At 37.7% G+C, this 23,870-nt stretch overlaps 1 protein-coding gene and 1 non-coding gene across 9 annotated transcripts in view; one reads left to right on the top strand and one right to left on the bottom strand.

Annotated features, from left to right (window-relative positions):
- Nucleotides 1-23,870, top strand: part of COBLL1 (cordon-bleu WH2 repeat protein like 1) — a 165,395-nt gene that overhangs the window by 33,972 nt on the left and 107,553 nt on the right. The gene's annotated exons all lie outside the window — the stretch shown is intronic.
- LOC132495531 (small nucleolar RNA SNORA42/SNORA80 family) lies at nt 18,655-18,787 on the bottom strand. The gene has a single exon (XR_009533264.1). It is a non-coding gene; the product is annotated as a small nucleolar RNA SNORA42/SNORA80 family (small nucleolar RNA).

Below are 23,870 nucleotides of genomic sequence, written 5' to 3'. Positions count from 1 at the left end.
AACGTTTACAGGATTTTATGTTGTTTTGCTCTCTGTATTTTGTTTTGAAAAGTTAAGCACAGATAAACTTTAGAAGTTACAAAGCATATTCCAATTTTCACCACCCAGAAATCATTTAGCATTTTTAAATTTTATCATCTTTTTTTAAGACAGAAGACATTACAGATAAAGCTAAAGTCCCCTTTAACTACCACTCCTGTTCTAGTCACCTTCTAGAAGTGACCAATACCACATAATGGTGTGTGTATTTCTGATCTAATTTTTATACTTATATAATTATAAGCAATATATTGAATGCTTTTATATTTTACTTAATTGGTATATGCTTTTCACATATTTCTTTATTTTTCTTTATATTTCTTTTTAAATAACTTCTGTTTAGGATAGTGTTATTTTTTTAAAGCTCCCCCTGTGAACCACATCTCTGATATCTGAATTCCATTTAGGGACCTGAATAAAATTCAACAATAAGAATTTTGAGCTTTGGTGATTTGGAGAATAATTAATTTTTAAAATCTGTTCATGGCATAGATAACAATAAAAAATAACTTCAGTGTTACCATCCAAAAAGTCAAATATTTTGATTTTAGGTGTTTCCTTTAACTGCTTTAAAATTCTAGATTCTGTATTTTTATGACAGTCATAAATACTTCTATATGGCTACAGTCTTCATTCAAAATTTTTTTTTCTTTTTTTTTTTTTTTTGCGGTATGCGGGCCTCTCACTGTTGTGGCCTCTCCCATTGCGGAGCACAGGCTCCAGACGTGCAGGCTCAGCGGCCATGGCTCACGGGCCTAGCCGCTCTGCGGCATGTGGGATCTTCCCGGACCGGGGCACGAACCCGTGTCCCCTGCATCGGCAGGCGGACTCTCAACCACTGCGCCACCAGGGAAGCCCCATCAAAATTTTAATATCTACATCATATTCAATTGCATTGCTGTGTCATTATTTAACTCTTATATGGCACATGATTCTTTACATAATTGCTTTTAGATTATGTAACTTGGATTTTTAGAAATCAAGCTTTTTTAAAAACAAATTTTCCTGATAAATATTTACTCTGGAAATATGATATATGACATTCTTACATTTTTGTAACATTAACTGCTCCCCACCCCAGATTCAATTTTCACATCTCTTCAGAAAGAAGATCTCGAATTGAATCCATCTCAAATATCAGAAAAGGAAAATATTCCATAGGCAAGCATCCAAAAATATGTTTATTTTCATTAGAAGTGTAGGTAACCAAAAACTTATTAGAAGGTGACATAAATTTATGTTGAAATCTATAAAAATGAGTAATTCATTTTCCATATCCAACCATTTTTATCTTTTGTACATGGGAAGCTATATCTAGTGATATGAATTTGATTATTTTACTTTTTCTGAGATAACTAACATTTTCTGAACATCTCAAAGTAAAATGAGATCGATGACTTTTTTTTTTTTTGCGGTACGCGGGCCTCTCACTGTTGTGGCCTCTCCCGTTGAGGAGCAAGGCTCCGGACGCGCAGGCTCAGTGGCCATGGCTCACGGGCCCAGCCGCTCCACGGCATGTGGGATCTTCCTGGACCGGGGCACGAACCCCTGCCCACTGCATCAGCAGGTGGACTCTCAACTACTGCGCCACCAGGGAAGCCCGAGATAGATGATTTTTAATGAAATATTTGGCATTTATTTTAAAGACTCAACTTTTTTGTTAACATTGTTTACTAGAGAGTTTAAGTGAATGTTGCTAGAATTATGTATGATATGAATGTCATGTGAATATATTTATTGCATGAAATTTTGAGCTGAAGTGTGTAAAGGTACCTATGTTTGAAAGTTTGTATATCATGATCAGAGCAACTTATAGTACTAGAAAGATGTGGACTTGAGGCGTTTCAAAAGCAATAAATAATTTTGTGGTATATTTAATGAGCATGATTATGATAGTCTTTAATTGGATGAGTTATTCAGATACTTAAAAATTGTATGTATCATTGAAGTTCAATCATATAATAATCTAGGAATATGCTGTGTCCTCTCTATTATAAATTCATCAGTACATTACTGTATAAATTTGATAATAAGTGACAGATCTCTGAATGAAAGAGTTGCAAGTTTGTTTTGCCACTATTTGTGTTCTTTAAAGCCCCAAATATGAAATTTACTAATTGATAAAGTCCTTAGTAATTGATAACTTAGAGGTCAAATGTCATCTTATCATTTCTCAGTACTCTGAGAATTGGCTATTAATTTTTGAAAGAACAATTCTGTAATTTTGAAGTATTTTACATTTACTTTGGGCAACTAATCCCTTAGAATTTTAAACCACAAAATTAGTTTTATATTAATCTGATCGTACGGGTGAAGAATAGGGATCCCCAGCATGACCTTCTCAGGAGCAAGAATTTTGCTGTCTAGGGAAATTTTATTATATAATGTAGGAATAATTCATAATCAGATTTGTTATTTAATAGTAAATATTTATTTCCTTTGTACATATTTTTTGTTTGTTTTTTTGTTTTTGCGGTACGCGGGCCTCTCACTGCTGTGGCCTCTCCCATTGCGGAGCACAGGCTCCAGACGCGCAGGCTCAGCGGCCATGGCTCACGGGCCCAGCCGCTCAGCGGCATGTGGGATCTTCCCGCACCGGGGCACAAACCCGTGTCCCCTGCATCGGCAGGCGGACTCTATCTTAAAATACTTGTGGTTTCTATAGGAATGTGGGAGGAGATTGCTGAAGGTTCTTTTCTTGAAATTCATCAAGTGTAAATTTTATTCAGATCCAATTGAAATGATGGAATTTATTCACTAAGTCAACAGAACACTGTTTTAGACAAGATGAGAATATGAGCTACTTAATGTATTATTTTTTGAGGATGATGTAGTCTGAGGATTAAAAAACTATAAGTATGGGGGCCTCCCTGGTGGCGCAAGTGGTTGAGAGTCCGCCTGCCGATGCAGGGGATACGGGTTCGTGCCCCGGTCTGGGAGGATCCCATATGCCGCGGAGCGGCTGGGCCCGTGAGCCATGGCCGCTGAGCCTGCGCGTCCGGAGCCTGCGCGTCCGGAGCCTGCGCTCCGCAACGGGGGAGGCCACAACAGTGAGAGGCCCGCATACCGCAAAAAAAAAAAAAAAAAAAAAAAAAAAAAAACTATAAGTATGGTGTAGTGCTGTTCTCTAACGTAGGTACACTGAGACTATTCAGTGAACGTTGTAGAAAGTACCACATTGTTGAGCTATAAAAAGAAACATTGTTCTTTCTTTTTAAGACTATATGAGTGGGGCAACAAATCAACTATTTCTGGTTGAAACAATTTCACTTAGTGATAGTCTCTTTCAAAGGCAGTGATATAGAAAACACTACACTTTAAAAATACTGTGGACTTTTGTGCTCTATACTTAACACAAATTAAAAAAAAATAGTGGGTAGTATTTTATTGTTTCAATGTATTTAAGTACTTTAAAAATCCTTAACAATAAAGTACATAAATACTTTAAAGTATTATACTAATCTTTAAATATTGGTTAAACTTACACTGTACTTTGGAAAACTAAACTGAGAACAAGGAAGTAAGTAAATAACATGAGGTCAGAGTAGCTAAAGCATATGTCACAAAGGTCAGGCATTCTTCTCAAAGGGCAGATGGTACTATTTGATTTCAAAAGCAAAGGCAGATGCTAGAAGTAGTGATTTAGAATTGTGGAGATAGACTGCTACAAGTGTGACACACTAACAGCACGTTGTGATGACTGAAAGAAAGAGGCAGAAAAACTCTTAGAACTAGATTCAAGGACTCTGCAGACCTTACCATGAGGGCCCATCAATATTGGTAAGGCCCTAAAGTGTTATGTAATCCAGCAAGCATAGAGCCTCGAAAATAATATTTACCAAGTTAAGAGAGACCATAAGGCATCAAACTAAGGTATTATAAAATGTGCTTTTTATATTTAAGAAGGTTGTAAAACTAATTATACACTGGGCCAGAAGGAAAACCTAGTTTGTTTCCATAAATATGAGCTGTACAGAGACATTCTTCAACCTAAAGATATTATTTAAGCTCAAACAAAGACCGCTTAACCACATGGAAATAATAATAAAATTCTCCTAAGCTCTTAGGGTAACAAAGAAGAAATCAAAATAACAGCTATAGACTATTAAGAAAACAATGCTAATACAATAGTAAGCTATATTCAGAAGCAAACACATATGTATTTTCACACTGTATTTTCATTATTAACCTGGAAAATGTGAGAACATGAAGTAAGAACTTTAACTCATGATGCTAAAACAGAACAAATGAAAGAAAGCACGAGGAAGTAAATAATGCATAAATAAGTAGGAATTAATGATTTAAGAAACAGAGAATTGAAAAACTGTAGGTCTTTGTGGGGGGGGAGGGTGACACAGCTCTCCTGCAAATTTAATGAAAAGAACAAAAATGTTATAATAGAGTCCAAGAGTTTTTAAGTTACATATAATAGATATGGTAGTAGGTTAGAAATTCCAGGTGAAATGGATGACTATCTAGAAAATATGTAAATTTTTAATCAAGAATTAGAATTGTTGAATCAAACTATTGTAGAAAAAATATGAAAAGTGTTATCAGAGGGCTATCCTCCAAAAGGCTCTGGGGTTAGTCAGGGAGGCAAGCTTATTTGGTCTTTTAAGGAAGAGATAACTGTCTTTAAAGATTTACAGAGCATAGAAAATACTATGAAGTTTCTGAGTTTATTTTTACGTAGTGAACACATCTCGACTAACATTTTACAAAGAAATCCCACAGAATGAAAGAAACCTCTCTTATGAGTATAGCTGTAAAGATGCAAAATAAAATAATATTTAATAAGATAAATTTATCTGTCACTAAGTAGGATTATTACAGGAATTCAAAAATGGCTTACTAGTATAAAGCTATATCTCACACTAATAAATCAAGGGAAAATCATGTTCAAGTTTGCATAGTTTATGAGTGGCAGACCTCGGTGTCAAACTTAGTTTTGTGGTGCAAAAGTTAGCTGGTCATTACCCATCCCTGGGAACTCACTCTTATTTCTCCTTACAAACTGAAATGCTTATCTTAGACTTCTTGGAGGTCATCTCCCTTGCCTTGTCTCCCAGTTTTATCTTCTCTCTCATGCTAAAATTACTCCAAGGCAAGAGGTGCACATCCTTCTGAGCCAGTGAATGTCCTTGACCTCATGGTTGTCCATTCATCCTGTGAATGTTTACTGAGCTCCTGCTCAGGACGAGCTACTGTGTTAGAATCTAGGGGGACAAAGGTCAGTAAGAGGGCTCCGGACTGGAGAGGTGCCTGGTCTATCAATACTTTTCCATACTGTAACAAACTGTTTTTGAGAGGATGTGATTTTTTCCTTTTAATGGTCATTTTTATTCTATATTAGAAAATACAGTTCATGAGTTTGATATGTTATTGCTTAAAATAAAAGAAGTTAAACTGAGTAAAATATATAAATAAAACATTAATATTATACTAATATGGTGAAAACCTTGAAAGAAAATAAATATTGGGAAAGATTAGATAGTATAATTGGACAGCTCAGACAGAATAATATTCTTTATGGAAGTGAAGTGTGTGTCTTTATAACTTCTGCTTTATAGTTGTATATAGTTAAATATAATTATGTCCTCTAAAGAGATAAAGCATTGACTCTGGCCCTTCTGCCACTGAATAGCTCTTCTCAAAAGATGATGTAAAATTAAAAACTTAGAAACCTAGAAATGGAGGGGTATAGATTAAACAATATGTATGTTAAGCTAATAGAAAACGTTCTAGTTAATGATGAAATATTAGCTTTATCCTTGAAATCAAGAATGAGTCCAAGATGCCTGTCGTCATCAATACTATACGTCATCAACTTTTTCCCTGAAAGTTCTAGATAATGCCATTAAATCAGATATGGCAATGAGAGGTATACAAATTTCAAAGGAGTGTACTTTTTTCCCCTCCCTTTTTTCTTTCCCCCACCCCCCCTTTGGCAAGTAAGTTATCTAACACCTAAGATAATCAAGGGAAAACATTTAAAACCAATGAAAAAGTTTAGAAAGTTGTCTGGATGTGAAAGTTAATATACATACACCTGTTAGAACCATTAAAATTCAAAACACTGACAGCACCAAATGCTGGCAAGGATATAGAGCAATAGGAACTCTCATTCATTTCTGGTGGGAATGCAAAATAGTACAGCCACTTTGGAAGACAGGTGGGCAGTTTCTTAAAAAACGAAACATATTCTTAACTATACAGTCCAGTCATCACACTCCTTGGTATGTATAAGTTTCAAAATGAATTGAAACCTTATATCTACACAAAAACATTCACATGATTGTTCGTATCAGCTTTATTCATAAATGCCAAAACTTGGAAGCAAACAAGATTTCTTTCAACAGGTGAATGGATGAACAAACTGGTATACCCATACAATGAAACTTTATTCAAGGATGAAAATAAATGAGTTATCAAGCCATGAACAGACATGGAGGAAACTTAAATGTAAATTGCTAAGTGAGAGAAGCCAGCCTGAAAATACACACTGTATTATTCCAACTACACAACATTCTGAAAAAGGCAAAACAATGGAGACAGTAAAAAAAAAAAAAAAAAATCAGTTGCTAGATGTCAGGGACAGGGGAAGGAGGAACGAATAAGTGGAACATGGGATTTTCAGGGCAGTGAAACTATTCTGTATGATGTAGTAATGATGGACACATGTCATTATATTTTTTGAAACCCATTGAACTGTACAACACAAAGAGTGAACCCTAAAGTCAACTACAGACTTTAATTAATAATTATCAGTATTGGTTCATCAATTGTAACAACTGTACCACACTAATACAAGATGTATATAATGGGAATATGGGAGAGGGGAGGGGCACAGGGTATATGAGAACTCTTTGACCTGTCTGATCAATATTTCTACAAACCTAAAATTGTTCTTTAAAAAAGTCTGTTTATTAAAAAATGTAATATGGAAATATCTGCATCTTTGCCCCTTAGCCATTTTAGTGCATGATCTTCCAAATCAGTGGAATCTCCAGAGGAGAGGGGGAGTAGGAAATGACTCACTGGTGTGAGAAAGAAAGTATTAGAACATTGTTAATATGTAATTTTAAAAGAAACAGAAGTTAATTTTTATTGGTATTTAAAACATGGATAGGCACTGAGGACAACACTCACTTTGTGGGTCAGAGACTCTGTGTGTGGTGCTGGAGTCATGCTGTGGGAAAAGAGGGTGCGCTCGCTGAGCTGGGGGCCACCTTGCCAGCCCCATGTGGTTATTACCTTGCATATTGCAATTTAAGTATGGGGTTTTGGAGGGCAGGTTATCTTCTGGGTTCTACAAGGAGGGACGGACAAATGGACAAAGAGGTGGACGTTCCTCTCTCTTTTCCAAACCCCTTTTCCATACCTTGATCTTTTCAGGAAAGCACTCTTTTGGGTATGGAAGTGGAGCCTAACTTAAGATCCTGTGTTTTTGTGTCTGGTGCTTCTTGGAGCTCTTGGCAGAAACTTGCAGCAGTAGGAGCTTCTTTAATTCCATTCTTTGAGGACACTTAGACTGTGGAGTTGAGTTTCTGCTGCCTCAGTTAGAAATCTGTTTGCTCATAAAACTAAATATTAGTAGAGGTCAGGATCCCAGTAGTATGTGGGGTGGGGAGGCGTGGCAATATTTTTTTAATTGTTCGGGGATTGCTCTCCATGTGATTACTTTTCAGTATTAGTGATCATAGTGCATGTCTCCTGATCCTTTGGATATTACCACTCCTCCCTTCTTCTTTTTTTTTTTTTTTTTGCGGTACTCGGGCCTCTCACTGCTGTGGCCTCTCCCGTTGCGGAGCACAGGCTCCGGACGCGCAGGCTCAGTGGCCATGGCTCACGGGCCCAGCCGCTCCGCATCATGTGGGATCTTCCCGGACCGGGGCACGAACCCATGTACCCTGCATTGGCAGGCGGACGCTCAACCACTGCGCCACCAGGGAAGCCCTTTCCTCCCTTCTTTAAGATAAAGTCTATCATGGGGAACGAATCCCCCTCCCTGCAATATTGCAACCTTTAGTCATTGATTGAAGTGGCGATATCTGTTCTTCAGAAAGGGATGGATCATTTAGCACTATTATATTGTCTGATTATTGTTTGATTTTGGACAACATCTGTCATATCTTCCCTTAGTCATTTCTGTTTGCTTCCCTTTCTCCTTTCCTCTCTTTCCTTCCTGACTCCCTTATTTTAAGTTTGAGTTTGATTTTTAAATGTTATTCCCAACTTGTTGATAGTAAATGTAACTGGATGTTTCTCAAGAGAATTGTAGAGACTTTTCAAAATACTTATATATCAAAATACTGGTATTTTGAGAATGAAACCTGTTAATATTAAAATAAAACTATTTCAGAATTTTACTTTAATTTGTTGCAAGTTTCCCATAGCCTACATCCCTGAACATATTCATGCTCTAACGCCCTCCCTCATGTCATCCAATGGACCTTACTTGGAAAGTAAGTCAGCGTTGTCGGGTGAATGGTGCAGAGGAAGCTGAGCATGCACCCTCCCCTTGACTTCAGTAACCCTCATGCCTTGCCTTTTCCTGCTGTGCCGGCCCAAGTGAACTCAGTCTTTCCACATTTAAATCATTCCCTGCCCCCACGTTTATTACTGGCAGATGCTCCCACGTGTTTGCATGCGTGAATTGTTAGAGCTTAGCCTTCGATGTAGAGGTACATGTTTGGTCTGTGGGCTTTATGTTGGATATTCCTTTTTATTAGATGATACTTTATGGAATTATGAGTGTTCCCCACATGCCAGGTACTGTGCTGAGCACTGTGAGGTCTACAAAAATACAAGTCTTTTACTTTTTTCTTTTCTTTTCGATTCTTTAATTTCCCCACAGATATGCTTTTCTTTTTTGATTGGATGCTTAATGGCATCCATTTGTGAACGTGAATCTCCTGTTATTTAGTTGCTAATCTCTGTATTGCTAGGTTCTAAGCTCAAATGAACTTTCACACTTACTTCAAGTGTAACTACAAAGAATCAGGAAAATACATTATTATTATGTTCTTTTTATTTTTCCTTTTGAATGCTCAAGAAATAAAATGTGGTTCAGATGACTAGCAGTGTCTGTGGGAGTTTATACTGTAGCCCAATCTCCCTTCAGCCTCTAGAGCCCATTGTTTTGTTAGAAATATATTGCATGTTCACAGATAATGGAAATAAACGTGTTATTTACTTGTGCAATTTCCTTCTCCTGTCATGGATATTTTTACTTTAAAATGGCATGGAGAAAGGAACAAGTCAAAAATTATGTGGCCGTCTGGAAATAAATGTCCATTCTATAACATTTTTCTTGATTAACATAGGTAAACTTCACATTAGTTGGGTTTACAGTTCCCGGAATTTTGGCTTATGCACAGATTCGTGAAAACTCTGCCACAGTCAGGACACAGAACAGTTCTATCCTTCCAGAGAAACTCTTCTTTGTAGTTACATCCTCCCCCATCACTGACCCTTGGTGACCACTGATCTGTCTCTCGCTATAGTTTGACTTTTTAAGAATGTCATAAAAATGGAATCATAAACTTCTGAGACCATCTGCTTTCACTTAGCATACTGCCTTTGAGATTCATTCATTATTTATGTGTATCAGTAGTTCTTTTTTTATTGCTTAGTGTAGTATTACATAGTATGGATGTACTACAGTGTGTTTATCCATTCACCCATTGAATGCCATTCGGGTTGCTTCCAGTTATGAGTCATTATGAGTAGAACACTCACGTACAAGTTTTTGTGTAAACACTAAGTTTTCATTTCTCTTGTGTCTAAGAAAGTGATTGCTGGGTCATGCGGTAAGTGTGTGTTTAACTTCATGAGAAACTTCCAAACCATTTTCCAGAGTGACTCTATCATTTTGCATTCTACCAACAATGCATGAGTTTTGTTTGCTCTGCATCCTCATCAACACTTGGTATTGTCCATATCTATTTTAGCCATTCTAATAGGTGTGTAGTGATCTCATTTGATTTTTAATCTACATTTCCCTAGTGGTGCTAGGTGTTGAAGACCTTCTGGTGTACTTATTTGCCTTTTGTTGATCCTCTTTAGTGAACTGTCTGTTTAAGCCCTTTGTTGATTTTTTAAACAGGCTTATTTGTTTTCTTATTGTTGAATATTCAGAGTTATTTATATATTATGGATATAAATTCTTTGTATAATGTGAGTTGCAGATATTTTCTCCCTGACTATAGTTTGTCCTTTCATTCTCTTAAAGGTGTATTTTATTTTATAGGTCAAAAGTTTCTTATTTCAATAAGGTCCAATTTGTCAATTTTTTTCTTTTATGGATTGTTCCTTGGTGTCTTATCTAAGAAGTTGTTGCCTAACCCCAGATCATGAAGATATTCTTCTGTGTATGTTTTGTGTGTTTTGTAAGCCTTACAGCTTTCCTTTGTAATTAGAGCTATTATTTACCCTGAGTTAAGTTTTGTTAAAGGTATAGAGTTTTTGTTTGTTTGTATTTTAGCATACATATGTCCAATTATTCAAACATCATTTGTTGAAAAGACTGTCCTCTGTCTGTTGAATTTTAACCTATGTCAAAAATAAGTTCTGTATATTTGTGTGACTTTCTTTCTAGGCTCCCTATTGTGTTTTGTTAATCTATGTGTCTATCCATTTGTCAATACCACACTGTTTTGATTAGCTTTATAGTAAGATTGAAATCGAGTAGTGTGGGTTCTCTAGCTTTCTCTTCTTTTTCAAATTGTTTCTATTCTCAGTCCTTTGCCTTACTATGTATTTTACAATCAGCTTGTCTATAGCTGCAAAAATTCTGCTGGAAATTTTTTTTTTTGAATTTTATTTATTTTCTTATATAGCAGGTTCTTATTAGTTATCCATTTTATACATATTACTGTATATATTGTCAATCTGCTGGAGTTTTGACTGGAATTGTGTTAAATATATGGATCAATTTGGGAAGAATGGACCTTTTTACTGTGTTGAGTCTTCTAATCCATGAACATTGTATGCCTCTCCATTTAGTTAGGTCTTCTCTGATTTCTTTTATCAGCGTCATGTAGGTTTCAGAATATAGATTCTGTATACATTTTGATGAAGTTATATCCACATAGTTCATTTTTGTGGTATTTTAAATTTTTTCTTGGCTATTATATAGAAATATTTTTGATTTTTATGAGAGGAAATTTTTTTAACATCTTTATTGGAGTATAATTGCTTTACAATGGTGCATTAGTTTCTGCTTTATAACAAACGGAGTCAGTTATACATATACATATATACCCATATTTCTTCCCTCTTGCATCTCCCTGCCTCCCACCCTCCCTATCCCACCCCTCTAGGTGGTCACAAAGCACCGAGCTGATCTCCCTGTGCTATGCAGCTGCTTTCCACTAGCTATCTATTTTACGTTTGGTAGTGTGTATATGTCCATGCCACTCTCTCACTTTGTCACAGCTTACCCTTCCCCCTCCCCATATGCTCAAGTCCATTCTCTAGTAGGTCTGTGTCTTAACTTTATTCCCATCTTGCCTGTAGGTTCTTCATGACCTTTTTGTTTTTTTTAGATTCCATATATATGTGTTAGCATACGGTGTTTGTTTTTCTCTATGAAAGGAAATTTTAAAAGATATTTTACTTCTTATTTCTGTGCATTAAGAGACCACTTTCCTGCTCCTTGACTCTGAACTACTGGGCTTCTCTTTGCATCTCTTGTCTGCTTCTGAGTTTTGGGCTGCCTTGAGTCCTGGCTGGGGTATACTGAAGGGAAAAAAGTGGTTAATTCATCACCAGTTCAGTGGTACTTTGAATTCTGGTCTTCTTCAGTCCACTTGCTCCAGTTTACTCTGGGTCCTCAAATTGTTGCTTCATGCATTCCATCTAAGCTTTATATCTGTATTCTATTCGAGAGATAGGGTAGTGTGTGCTTACCTCATCTTTCCTGCACCTAGAACCAAGAACAATCTCTTTTGCAGTGACTGTAACTAAGTCTTTCTAATCACATATCAAATTTTGTTTGTTGGGCTTCCTTGGTGGCACAGTGGTTAAGAATCCACCTGCCAATGCAGGGGACATGGGTTCAAGCCTTGGCCGGGAAGATCCCACATGCCGCGGAGCAACTAAGCCCAAGCGCCACAACTACTGAAGCCTGTGCTCCTAGAGCCCGTGCTCTGCAACAAGAGAAGCCGTTGCAATGAGAAGCCCGCACACCACAACTAAGAGTAGCTCATGCTCACCACAACTAGAGAAAGCCCGCGCGCAGCAACGAAGACCCAATGCAGCCAAAAATAAATAAATAAAATAAATTTTTTTAAAAGGATAGAAATTTATTTTAAAAAATTTTGTTTGTTATTATCAGGCAATCCACATATGTGTTGAGCTCTTGTAACATTTCTCCCTTGTCTACTCCCTGTCAGGAAAATTACAGTACAACTCTTTTCTCAACTCTGAATACCCAACTCCTATTTATAGTCTTAAAGTATCTATTAAAGGAAAATAATAATTTTTGGCTTGAGTAATTGGAGTTGAATATGTGATGTCAGAGTAACGTATTTATGACAATTTTCCTTAAAGAAGAGGTCATGAAAAATTATGTTTGAGCTATTTAAGACTGATTCTGCTGGCAGCCTTGGCAAACTTTAGAGAGGATTGGAGAATTGATATTTAAAAAACAAATCTGGGGCTTCCCTTGTGGTGCAGTGGTGGGGGGTCCGCCTGCCGATGCGGGGGACACGGGTTCGTGCCCCGGTCCGGGAGGATCCCACGTGCCGCGGAGCGGCTGGGCCTGTGGGCCGTGGCCACTGGCCTGCGCGTCCGGAGCCTGTGCTCCGCGGTGGGAGAGGCCACGGCAGTGAGAGGCCCACATACCGCAAAAAAAAAAAAAACCAAACCAATTCTGTGTGTATGAAACAAATTGTGGGAAATCTGTTACACATTTAAAAATTTTATACAAATGATGATGAGATGTAGAGGCGGGTATTTTAAAGAGGGAATAAACTTCCTTAATTTGCATAGGAGTCTCAGATTTTGTTTTTTTATTCACTGCTGATTTATTTATCCACTCAGAAATTCTGTAGTGAGAGCATTGACAATTTTTGTATTGAAATTAGGACAAATACATTTTCTTTTAAATTTGTTGACCTCTTCCGTGTTTAAAGTTTGCTTTAGGTATACTAAGCACAAGCCAATATAACCATAGATTTCTGACCTTATCTCCAGTAATAACTGATCCTTTCACTGTAAATTTTAATAATTCTGTGCCAAGCATAATCATTTAGGAGTAAAATTATATAGTTTCAGTTTCAATCTGGTTTCCCCAGAAATTGAAACTATTTAGTAACATTTGTATCTGTTAGAAGAGCTCTTGCTTGGTGAAAAAGGAAACAAAAGGAGGTCACTTCTTTCGTAGAGGAAGAAAGTACTCACTGGCTTTTTCAGAAGTGTCCTCCATATTCCCTCCCATTTTTCTTGGAAGAAAAATATACCTTAGTTCAAAAATATATAATCAGGGTGTCTTGAAAACACAAGCTGACAAAATATTTCAGTTATGCTTCATTTTGATGAAGGATAGACATCCGAAGGGAGGAAGGGGAAGATGGTCATGATGAAATGAAAGAGCATAAACTCCGGGATCAGAAAGATTCCACCGAGGATTTATTTGCATATTTTTCTCTCTCAGGTGAGCTCGTGAAGGTTTTAGACTGATAAGAAGTTGCTGCAGGAAGAGGCAGCAAGATCATGGGGGATGATGTTCTGTGCCCCTGGCTGGGGCAGGGTCTACCAGATGTCTCTCCCTGTGGACCACCCCCCAACCCCCACCAGCCCAGGCTGGGAATTCCAGGAAGCCCTTTCCTCTTCAATGTCCCAGTGCCCTCCATACGAAAGCTTAACGTCATGCCTACTTTAAAGGAGGGATGCGTAAAGGAATTCCGTTGTTTAGCTCAAGGCCTGCACTGAAGCATTTGGAACTGAGAGGCAGTCAACTGATAACTCACACAGCATCTGTTGTGAGGGGTTATGCCAGCATATCAAATCTAGAAATTATGCAAAATGCGAACTTGGTACTCATTTGGCCTTGCATGCAATTTCCTATCTTCTGAAGGAATGAATTATAAAACTTATGACAAGTGAAATCATACCAATGGTATATGAAAGACTTGCTGAACTTTGATCATAACATCCCTTAAATCTTCTGGAAGCTGTTTAGTTTGCATCAGCTGGTCTCAAGTTAATCGTGGTTGTCTGGTTTGTAGAGGGTGTTTTGGGTTGTAGTTTAAGGGGAGAAGTTTGCAGGTTCATCTTTCCCTCTTTGATACCCCCTTATCACCCCCTCTCCCAGCTTGCCTGGCAGATTTCAGCCAGCAGGGACCCAGCATTGCCTAGCTTGGTAATGCCTGCACATGAAAGGACTTTCAGTTACATTGATATTTTACCTGTGACTGATGACATCAGCAAAATTCCTAGAAGTAATGCCTCATTTTCCTTCTAGCCTTGTGAATAGCATTGATTTTTAGAATGTTTATGGGCAATTCTAGATGTGAAAGGATTTCAGTTAATTTTTTTTTCCGTCAGACAGTTTTATTAACTAAACACCTTTTCTTCTTTTTGGAAGGCCAGCAACTCCATCTGTCATCACACACCATAAAATTTTATAAGATTGGTTACCTGGTTAGAAACCCAACCTCTTTTTAAGGTTTTTATTAATTATAATAAGTTTAAGTTATTATTACTTTATTAGAAATATCCATTCTAGAAAGCTAGAAGATATTAATAAGAAAAAGTAAGGTAAAGTGACATTCTCTTACCCAGAGATTATCTTTATTTACCCATCAAGGTGTAGAATTCAAGATCTGTTTATGCCCACACACATTTGTTTTTACCCAAATGAAATGCTGTTCATGCTGGTTTATCAACTGCTTTTTTTTTTTTTTTCTGTTAATGCTCTTCACCTTTCCATGTCAATACATTTTCATTTTATGTAATACCCAGTCCATTCTCACATTGGCTCAGTTGCCTCTAACACATTTATAGGTACTTTGTTCTAATTAGGATCTACTCTGGGGCTTTGCTGTGCATCTGGTTATGTCCTGTAAACGTCTCAAGTCATGACGCTGACTTTTGAAAGGACCAGCCATTTGTCCTACAAAATATTGCGCTTTCTGGATTTTTCTGTTGTTTCCTTGTGGTGGTGTTAGCTTGTTCTTAAATCCCTCTATATGGAACAGTTAGATCTAGGCCACATGGACTGAAGTTAAATGGTGTTTGACTAGAATATACTGTAGATGGCATCATATATTTCATAACATGTCACATCGGGAGGCACAAGCTCAGGCTCAATTTTCTTAGAATGCAAACCTAGAGAGTTAATTTAACTGGGAGGTGGTAATTGGGCAATTTATCCACTCCAGGTACAAGAAGGGTTTGGAAGGTATTTGCATGGTAAGTTTAATAAAATACAGTGAATCAATGGAATTGATGAGTAGTAAAATACCACGAAGAAATTTAAGTGGCATTCAATTCACTTTAATTTGCTAAACCCTGAGGGAATTGCATATTTTTATCAGAAGTAAAAAATATCCTTTTTCTATTATAATTTCTTCTCTCTGTCTCCGTCTGCCTCTTTTTCTCTTTCTCTCTGTGTATGTGTATAATATGCATAATATTCCTCTCCTGTTGAAGACTTTTCAGTGTGTATCCTTTTATCCTTGTGAGTGCTTCAAAGTACTGTGTCACTTTAAAAAAAAATTAAAGTTCTCCTTTTAGCATGCTGTTATAAAGGAGTAACTTTAAAAGAAGCATCTAGGGTAGTTTCCCTTTCAAAATAAGCATATTTGATTACTTGATATGTGGAAGCAACTTTTCCCTAGAGATGAAGATGAGAAGAGTCCTAGAAGGAAGTGGGCTTAGTGAAGACTGGTAACTGTGATAAGTATTTCTCACAATTCACTTTTGTTTGTATTGGCTCTTGCTGTTGGCATTGACTTAGGAGGCTTAAAAATTCATATTCTTGGCTTTTCTGAACAATACCAGGTCTTAAATACTAGTACTCATTGGGTGGGGAAAGGATTTGTGAGTTTAACAATGTCTTTTGCTTTTATGTATAAATGGTATTGACTTAAGAAGAAAACACTAGAGCAACCCAAGGCAGGGAGGGTGGAGAAAGGGGTGGGGTGCAAGGGGATGTCTTTGAACCATCACACTTTGTGTAGGGAGATGAAGTTCCCTTGTGATTCCTGGGGAGTTTAAGTACCTGTGCCGGGTATGTACTGAGCCCCACTTAGTCCTATTCTTTCTCCTCCCTTTGTCTCTGACTGCATTGTTCAGGGGTGTGCCCCTGACTGAACAATGGAATTTGCCAAATGGTATGAAATTTGCTGGGTCATCACCGTGCCTGAATTAAAGAGTCACTGAAATGTCAGAATTCTAAGTATGGCATCCTACGATTTTTAAGGACGTCTGCATTTCCCTCACCTGATTTTTGTCTTCCCTACACACCTCACCCCATGCCCTCCCCCAAATCACCTTAAATGAACTTGTATCTGTATACTTCTGAAAATTCTTACCAGGACTGCCCCCGGGTGTAAGATGCCTCTCAAACTCAAAGACATTCCGTCTACTCTTCATATGTAGCATTTAGATGAGTGCAGTTTTCTTTTATCTTACATCTATGGAATGATTTAGGTACTGCTATTGCCAGGATACAGATGAGAAGGCTGTGGCTTAACTTCAGTTTTGAGGTTTGGATTTTTCCTTTTAAGCAATTGGCACATTAAAAAGGCAGACAATTATTTTGCTTAACAAAGAGTTCTGCTGTTGCTTCCTTCAAATTCATTCTTCCTCTTCTAAGTGTATGTGACCTGGTGATTATAAATAGAAAACCATTTGATTTGGGGGGCCTAACTATGATTAAGTAATTAAATAACTTATGTAAAAGTTGTTTAACTATCATGTAAAACTTTTCATAATATGAATTTTAAAACACACACAACTCTTTAATCTGTAATTGAAAACTGCCTTTATAATGAATGCCCCTAATGATTTTCATACTTCGTGATTTATAAAGGAAAATACTTATGGTCTTATTGATTTTTCTGATGAGTAAAATGGTACTAACCTCAGCCTGCTATAAATAGGCACTGTACTTTGTTTTGAATTGCTGAATGGTTTCTCGTACAAATGTCTTTCTTATTCTTTTTTCCTTTTTATTTCTCGTCACACGTACACCCATTAATATTGGAAGGGAATTTCACGTAGAACTTAACATGGAAGCTATAAAAACAAAAATCTGTCAAAGTACAGGATGTTTCCTGGTCACTAGTGATTTGAGTCATAAGGATCTGATGCAAAAACAAAGATTAATTAGGGCAAAACATTATCATAAAAGTCCCTCATTTGTTTTCCTCTAGAATTTTCTGGCAAAATAAAATGTATGTCAAAATTACATGCAAAAATACTTGAAATTAAGTCTTGTTAGCTAAAATATATCACATTTGTAAAAGATTCAGTTTTGATAGTGCTGGAAACCTAAGATGGTATAAATCCCTTCTTTCTTAGTTTTATATTTTAAAGAAAAGGCCAAAACCTTTCTTTTATAAACCACTATCATGTAGCAGGGTTTTGTTCCAGCTGAAAAAAATTTTCCATTTATTTCTACAATATAAATAGTGTGCAAGTCACCCCAGAAAGGGATATACTGGGTATTTCAGAGACCTGAATCATAATCTACTTGGGGGTAGGTCTGGCTCATAAGGGTAAATTTAAGAGTTTCTGCCCTTTGCTGGTGGGGTGGGGGGGCGCGTCTAGGAGCATATTATCTCTGGACTGCTTTTGGAATTAAGGGGCAGCAGATAAAGTTGGTGATTCTTTTTACCCTAGGCTGAGTAATGATCCTTGATTGGAAATTCAGTGTAGTTTCGTGGTAAGAATGTTTATGGGTGGGAACTACAGGGTGTGTCTTCCCATGGAATGTCCACTCCAAGGAGAGGTCTGGAGTATTGTAGGCCATGGAAGGGATTAACCCTGGGGTGGGGCAGCAGTAGGTCACTTAATCTTCCCCAATACTGATTTTCGGGCAGGAGTTTTTGAAGGGTAGGATCTTCACAGAGAAAGAGTATGCGCTTTAAATTGTTCTCTCCATATACAGAGCATTAGTAAAAAAAAAATGGATGTTTCAAAGCTTTGAGTATTCCTAGAAGTCTTATTGAGCCAAAAGAACTTTTAAGTGACTTGAAAAGGGAATTTTTTTCCCCCTCATGGCATCTAGTGCTTGTTAAGGTACTTTACATATACAGTTTTAATACATAGTGTTTAGCAGTGTTTCTGTGTGGTTGGTACTGCGCTATTTGAACGTTGAGGAAACTGAGGCCCAAGGTCACATAGTGAGTAAAGGAGCCTGAATTCGGCCCTAGGTATTAACTTGTGTTATATGTTTCTTAGTCATGATGCTTTGTAAAAAGCTGACCATTTTCAGTTATGAGATAACCAAGACCCTAACTCTTCTTTCAGGAGCCAATGGGAAATTGGTTTGGGAAGTGGATCTACTCCTTACTTAAGATAGCCTCTCTTATGCGTTTATCAAAGGAGGATTTGGATTAAAAAAATAAAATAATTGAGCACTTATATATATTTTTTCCCCACTGTGCAACCTGCTTCAGTGCCTGCAGCCTACAGGCAGAAGCCAGGCAATGGTTCTGGGCCAGTTTGCTCCAGCATGGGACACTGGGTGAGGCCCAGGGGGATGGGCCTGCCATAAAATCCAAACCCATGCATAGCACTATCTTTTTAAATATCTTAATACAAATGTGTAGTATCAGTTTTCAGTTTCAGAACATAAAAGAAAACCTAGCTGTTTTAAATAGAAAAGAAGGGAGTGATACTGATAAAAGTGTTGGCAGTTAAGAGCAGCAGGACCTAGGCTAGGCCTTTAGGTGTGTTAATGCCTTTTATCTGGCCTGGCAGGGGCACTGCTGCTTCTGCTACAGTCAGGAAGGTGGAGAAGCTGCCCTTAGAGTATCGCTGTGATGCAGAAAGAAAAAAAAATTGTCCCATCCATGCTTTGCTTTTTTATACCCATGAGATTAGTTACTGGACAGAGGAGTACTGTGGCAGCAAAACCCAGTCTCACAACCTTGCTTAGCTCACTTTCTTCTTCCTAATCTCACGCCTGCGTATCTAATTTGTAGACCCCTGGTTGCAAGGGAGCCTGGAAAAAGAAACGTGTAGGGTTTTGGCCTCTGTCATACAGGAAGGTACACAGGAAGGACATTGGTATGGAGGTTGAGCTCCAGTCCACTATATCCATCCTACCATTAATACCATTAAAAAAGAATCATGGCAATGGAGGAGACCTGGCTTTGTTTTCCATGACCACATTTCCTGACCTTCCTCACCTGTGACCCTCATTACAATATCACCTTGGGCCTTTCTGGTCCTGCGTCCTGTGGAAGATTTTCCAATCTTTCCTTTCCAGTGTTTTGAGGGGGTACATATATAGTTGACAAGATTTTTTGTTTTTTTTCTAACAATAATTTAATTTCTGAGAAACTGCCATCATGATATGTTAGCAGCTTCTAGATATAATCTGTTTGCTGTTAGGATGAGTGTTCATTTTTTTTTCCTTCCAGTTTTATTGAGATACAATTGACATATAGCACTGTATAAGTTTAAGGTGTACAGCGTAATGATTTGACTTACATACATCACGAAATGATGACCACCATAAGTTTAGTGAGCATCCAGTATCTCATTTAAAAAACATTTTTTCCCGTGTGGTGAGAACGCTTGGGATTTGATCTCTTAACTTTCATATATAACATAGAGCAGTCTTAATTATACTGATCATACTGTACATCACATCCCTAGTACTTTTTTATCATATAACTGGAAGTTTGTACCTTTTGACCACCTTCATTCTGCCTTTCCCCACCCCCGCCTCTGGTAACCACAAAGGTTTTTTTTTTAACCATGCCATTAGGGAATTTTTTGGTGAATAAATACTTTTAAAATAAATATTTGATTAATATGTGTAGTTATACTTTTTTTAAAAAACATCTTTAGGAGGTTGGATATTATAGCAAATGGAGCAAGGGATGCTAGAGCTAAACTCTAGTTCTTAATCCCAAAGTACCAGAAAAAAGTAGTTAGTGATATAACTCTGGGAGAGTATTCAGCAGAGTACTTTTTTAAAGGTAAGCTGCAGAGAATAAAGTGTGTGTGTACAATATAAACTTATGTATTTATATATACCTTATTTCTGGATGGAAAGTAATTTAGATGTGGATTTTCCTGGAGATTTCTGATGGGAGTTATCTTTTGGAGAGCACATTATAAGGCAATAGTTCAAGTTATGCAAAAGTGTAGAAAGGAAGGAAGTTATTTCTAAGCTAAAATTGTGTCTTTTGGCATTGTTTTTAGTTCAGGTGCCTAAAACTGTCAAAAGCTGAATTGGCTTCTAGAGAGAAGTAGAGTGTCCTCCAAAACTTTCCCTCAATGACCGATGTTGTGTTATGTAAACCATGTTTCCTTTTCTGGAGTTCCTTGTGTAGTCTTTCCATTTTTTTCTTTACTTATCTTCTTAAAAGTTTTTATGCTTAGCGAGCAAATACAAGATACCAGTTTCTAAGCTAAGAGAAAAAATTGAGGAAGGAGTCTTTGGCTCATGTTTAATTATAGAGAATTTGTATTCATATTTTTATCTTGATATTTGTATTTTTATCGACTTCATCTGTTTCCTCTCAATGCATTTGAGTATAAGAAAAAAACAAACAAACTGGTAAGCTAAAAAAACCAGCTGGCTGTTTTGGAAGTGTTCATGGTTATGTAATTGACCCAATATGTATAAAACGTCCATCAACTTAAGGGCAGGAAAGTAAGTAGTAATCTTAGCTGAGCATTATCCAGTTACACTCAATTATTACTTATTTTGGAAAATGTCCTGTGAAAGGGGTAATTGCAGAGAGAATATCTGCAATTACAATCTAGATTTTGATGTGAGAAATAGGCTTGCTGATTATAGGTTTTCAGGTAGATATTTAAGTAGTAATTAAATTAATCTTCTCACCTATTCTGAAATCTGAATAGAGATAATACAATGCTAAAAATATAGAGACTTTTGAGAATTAAGGGATTGGCTAAGTATTCAGCTGTACCCTCTGAACCTCTCTACTCAGGGATAAACACATTACACACCTCCCTCTGCTTGTCCACGTTATTCATGCCCTTCAAGAACATTGTGTTTCCTTTGGAAGATAGTCATTCTCCTAAGCAAAGAGGTAATACCAATACTAGCTTTTCCCTGTGCCCTGTTTTTGCTTCATATTCTATACTCTTGCCAGAGGGGATATAAAAAATCAAGAATCTTACTGCCTTAGAGATTGAAACCAATTCTCACTACCTTGGAGATCGATACTGTCTGGCCAAACACTCTTGGCCATGTAAACCATGTTTTCTTTTCTGGAGTTCCTTGTGTAGTCTTTCCATCTTTTTTATTTACTTATCTTCTTAAAAGTTTTTATGCTTAGTTAGTAAAATAATAAGATACCAGTTTGTAAGTTAACAGAAAAATAGCTGCCCTTCCCCTGCCATTTTTTTCTCAGTTGCTCTAAACTGTCATCATGATCTCTATTAAGATGGAGTATTTGACTCATCCAGTACCCTATCTTAATGTTTTGTGTGTGTGTGTGTGTTTTTAATTTTAAAAACAAAAACAAAAGCCCCCTCTCTTGTGGTCTTGCCACCTATTTCCCTTGTTGCTACTGGAATTAGCATACCTCTGAAATGATAAAGTCAGAAATTTCACTCACTCTACAGATTCTTTTTTTTCTTTTTAAATTTTTATTCATTTGTTCATTTATTTTTGGCTGCATTGGCTCTTCATTGCTGTGCACGGGCTTTCTCTAGTTGTGGTGAGTGGAGGCTACCCTTCGTTGTGGTGTGTGGACCTCTCACTGCAGTGGCTTCTCTGTTGTGGAGCACGGGCTCTAGGTGCGTGGGCTTCAGTAGTTGTGGCTCGCAGGCTCAGTAGTTGTGGCTCATGGGCTCTAGAGCGCAGGCTCGGTAACTGTGGCGCACGGGCTTAGTTGCTCCGTGGCATGTGGGATCTTCCCGGACCAGGGCTCGAACCCGTGTCTCCTGCATTGGCAGGCAGATTCTTAACCACTGCGCCACCAGGGAAGTCCTCTACAGAGTCTTATCCTCCTCTCTTTCCTACTAAACCCATTCTACTACTCTTTACATCTCTTCTTATATGTTTTTAGTTATCTGGCTTCTTATGCATTTATTTCTTTGTTCTGTCTAACCTCCCAGGTCAGTCATTTTAACTCCCTTCAATAGCCAGCTCAGTTTCAAGTTTTCTTTTCTCCCTAGACAAACTTTGGCTCAACATGCCACCAACCGTAAACCTGAATCAGCCGAAATTATAACATCCCCCTTTTCAGGCCTCCAGCTAGTGGGTGCTACTGGAGGGAGAACGTGGGCCTGGATAACCTGGTGGCAGATTCTCTGCATATATCTCGTGTAATTTTCTGAACCTCCATGGAAGTTACTGTTACCACCTTTTTCTACATTTAAAAAAAAAAAAAGAAAAAGAAAAAAAAAAGAAGAAGAAGAAGAAGAAAATGCAAAGTTGATGTGAATCCAGGCCTTCTGATGCATGATAGTTCAATAGATGCAGTAGTTCCAAATGTCACATCTGCACATCAATCTTTCTTGGGGAAGAAAGTCTCTCTTCCCCTGATTGTCAAAAAAGACTCCTGGGCTTCACTCTGGGTCAGCTTTAAGCCATGGTCTTCATAGCAATTCCTATGACCAGAGTAATGCCAGCCTCCAATTAGTTTGGGCTTGAATTATTGCCAGTCACAGTAGTAAGGCTGTGAGATTTTTGCCACTTATTTTAGGCCATTAGGGCCCACTTATGTGGCTAGCTTATGGAAATCAATCCCACCTAGTCACCAGAACTGCTAAACTGTAGAAGAAGTATGAAATGGATATTGAGGAAGCAACTGACAAGAGTCTATTATAGTGGCTGATATTTTTATTCACTATAACAGAAGGGCTTCTTACACTTTCAAATTCTAATAGTTTATTTCAGATTTTGTTACAGAAATTAAGACTAAATCATAAGAGAGGAACATCTGAAATCAATAATAGAACAATTCTGTGGGGTTTACTTTCTCCAGAAGCCTCATATGGGTCTAGGGAAAGTTGTTTTTTTTTTTAATTAATTAATTTTTATTTTTGGCTGCCTTGGGTCTTTGTTGCTGCGCGCGGGCTTCTTCTAGTTGCGGCGAGGGGGAGCTACCCTTTGTTGCGGTGCGTGGGCTTCTCATTGGGTGGCTTCTCTTGTTGCAGGGCATGGGCTCTAGGCGCACGGGCTTCAGTAGTTGTGGCACTCGGGCTCAGTAGCTGTGGCTCACGGGCTGTAGAGCGCAGGCTCAGTAGTTTTGGCACAGTGGTTTAGTTGCTCTGCAGCATGTAGGATCTTCCCGGACCACGGCTCGAGCCCATGTCCCCTGCATTGGTAGGTGGATTCTTAACCACTGCGCCACCAGGGAAGCCCATGTGTTCAAATACTCTTGATTTATTTCTCCATGCAGCAAGGACAACTTTGTTAACTAGAATTATTTTTATACTTAGGAAAACTGTAAATTGAACTTAAGACATAATATCTATCTGAAAAGTTAGATGTATTATCTTTTAAATGTCACTGCTCCATTTCAGTCCCTTTATTACCGTTAGCTTCCTATTTTATACATGGCTGGTATAAAAGTCCACCTTTTGGGGAGAGGGGGTTAGGATTTCCTCTAGCTATGTTTCAATTGAGGAAGACCTCAGCTGTTGCCCATATATCAGCT

This window comes from Mesoplodon densirostris, chromosome 8 (genome assembly GCF_025265405.1).
Source record: "Mesoplodon densirostris isolate mMesDen1 chromosome 8, mMesDen1 primary haplotype, whole genome shotgun sequence".
NCBI classification, from domain to species: Eukaryota; Metazoa; Chordata; class Mammalia; order Artiodactyla; family Ziphiidae; genus Mesoplodon; species Mesoplodon densirostris.
The sequence above is the reverse complement of the archived record's forward strand: the minus strand, read 5'-3'. Positions and strand labels throughout refer to the sequence as shown.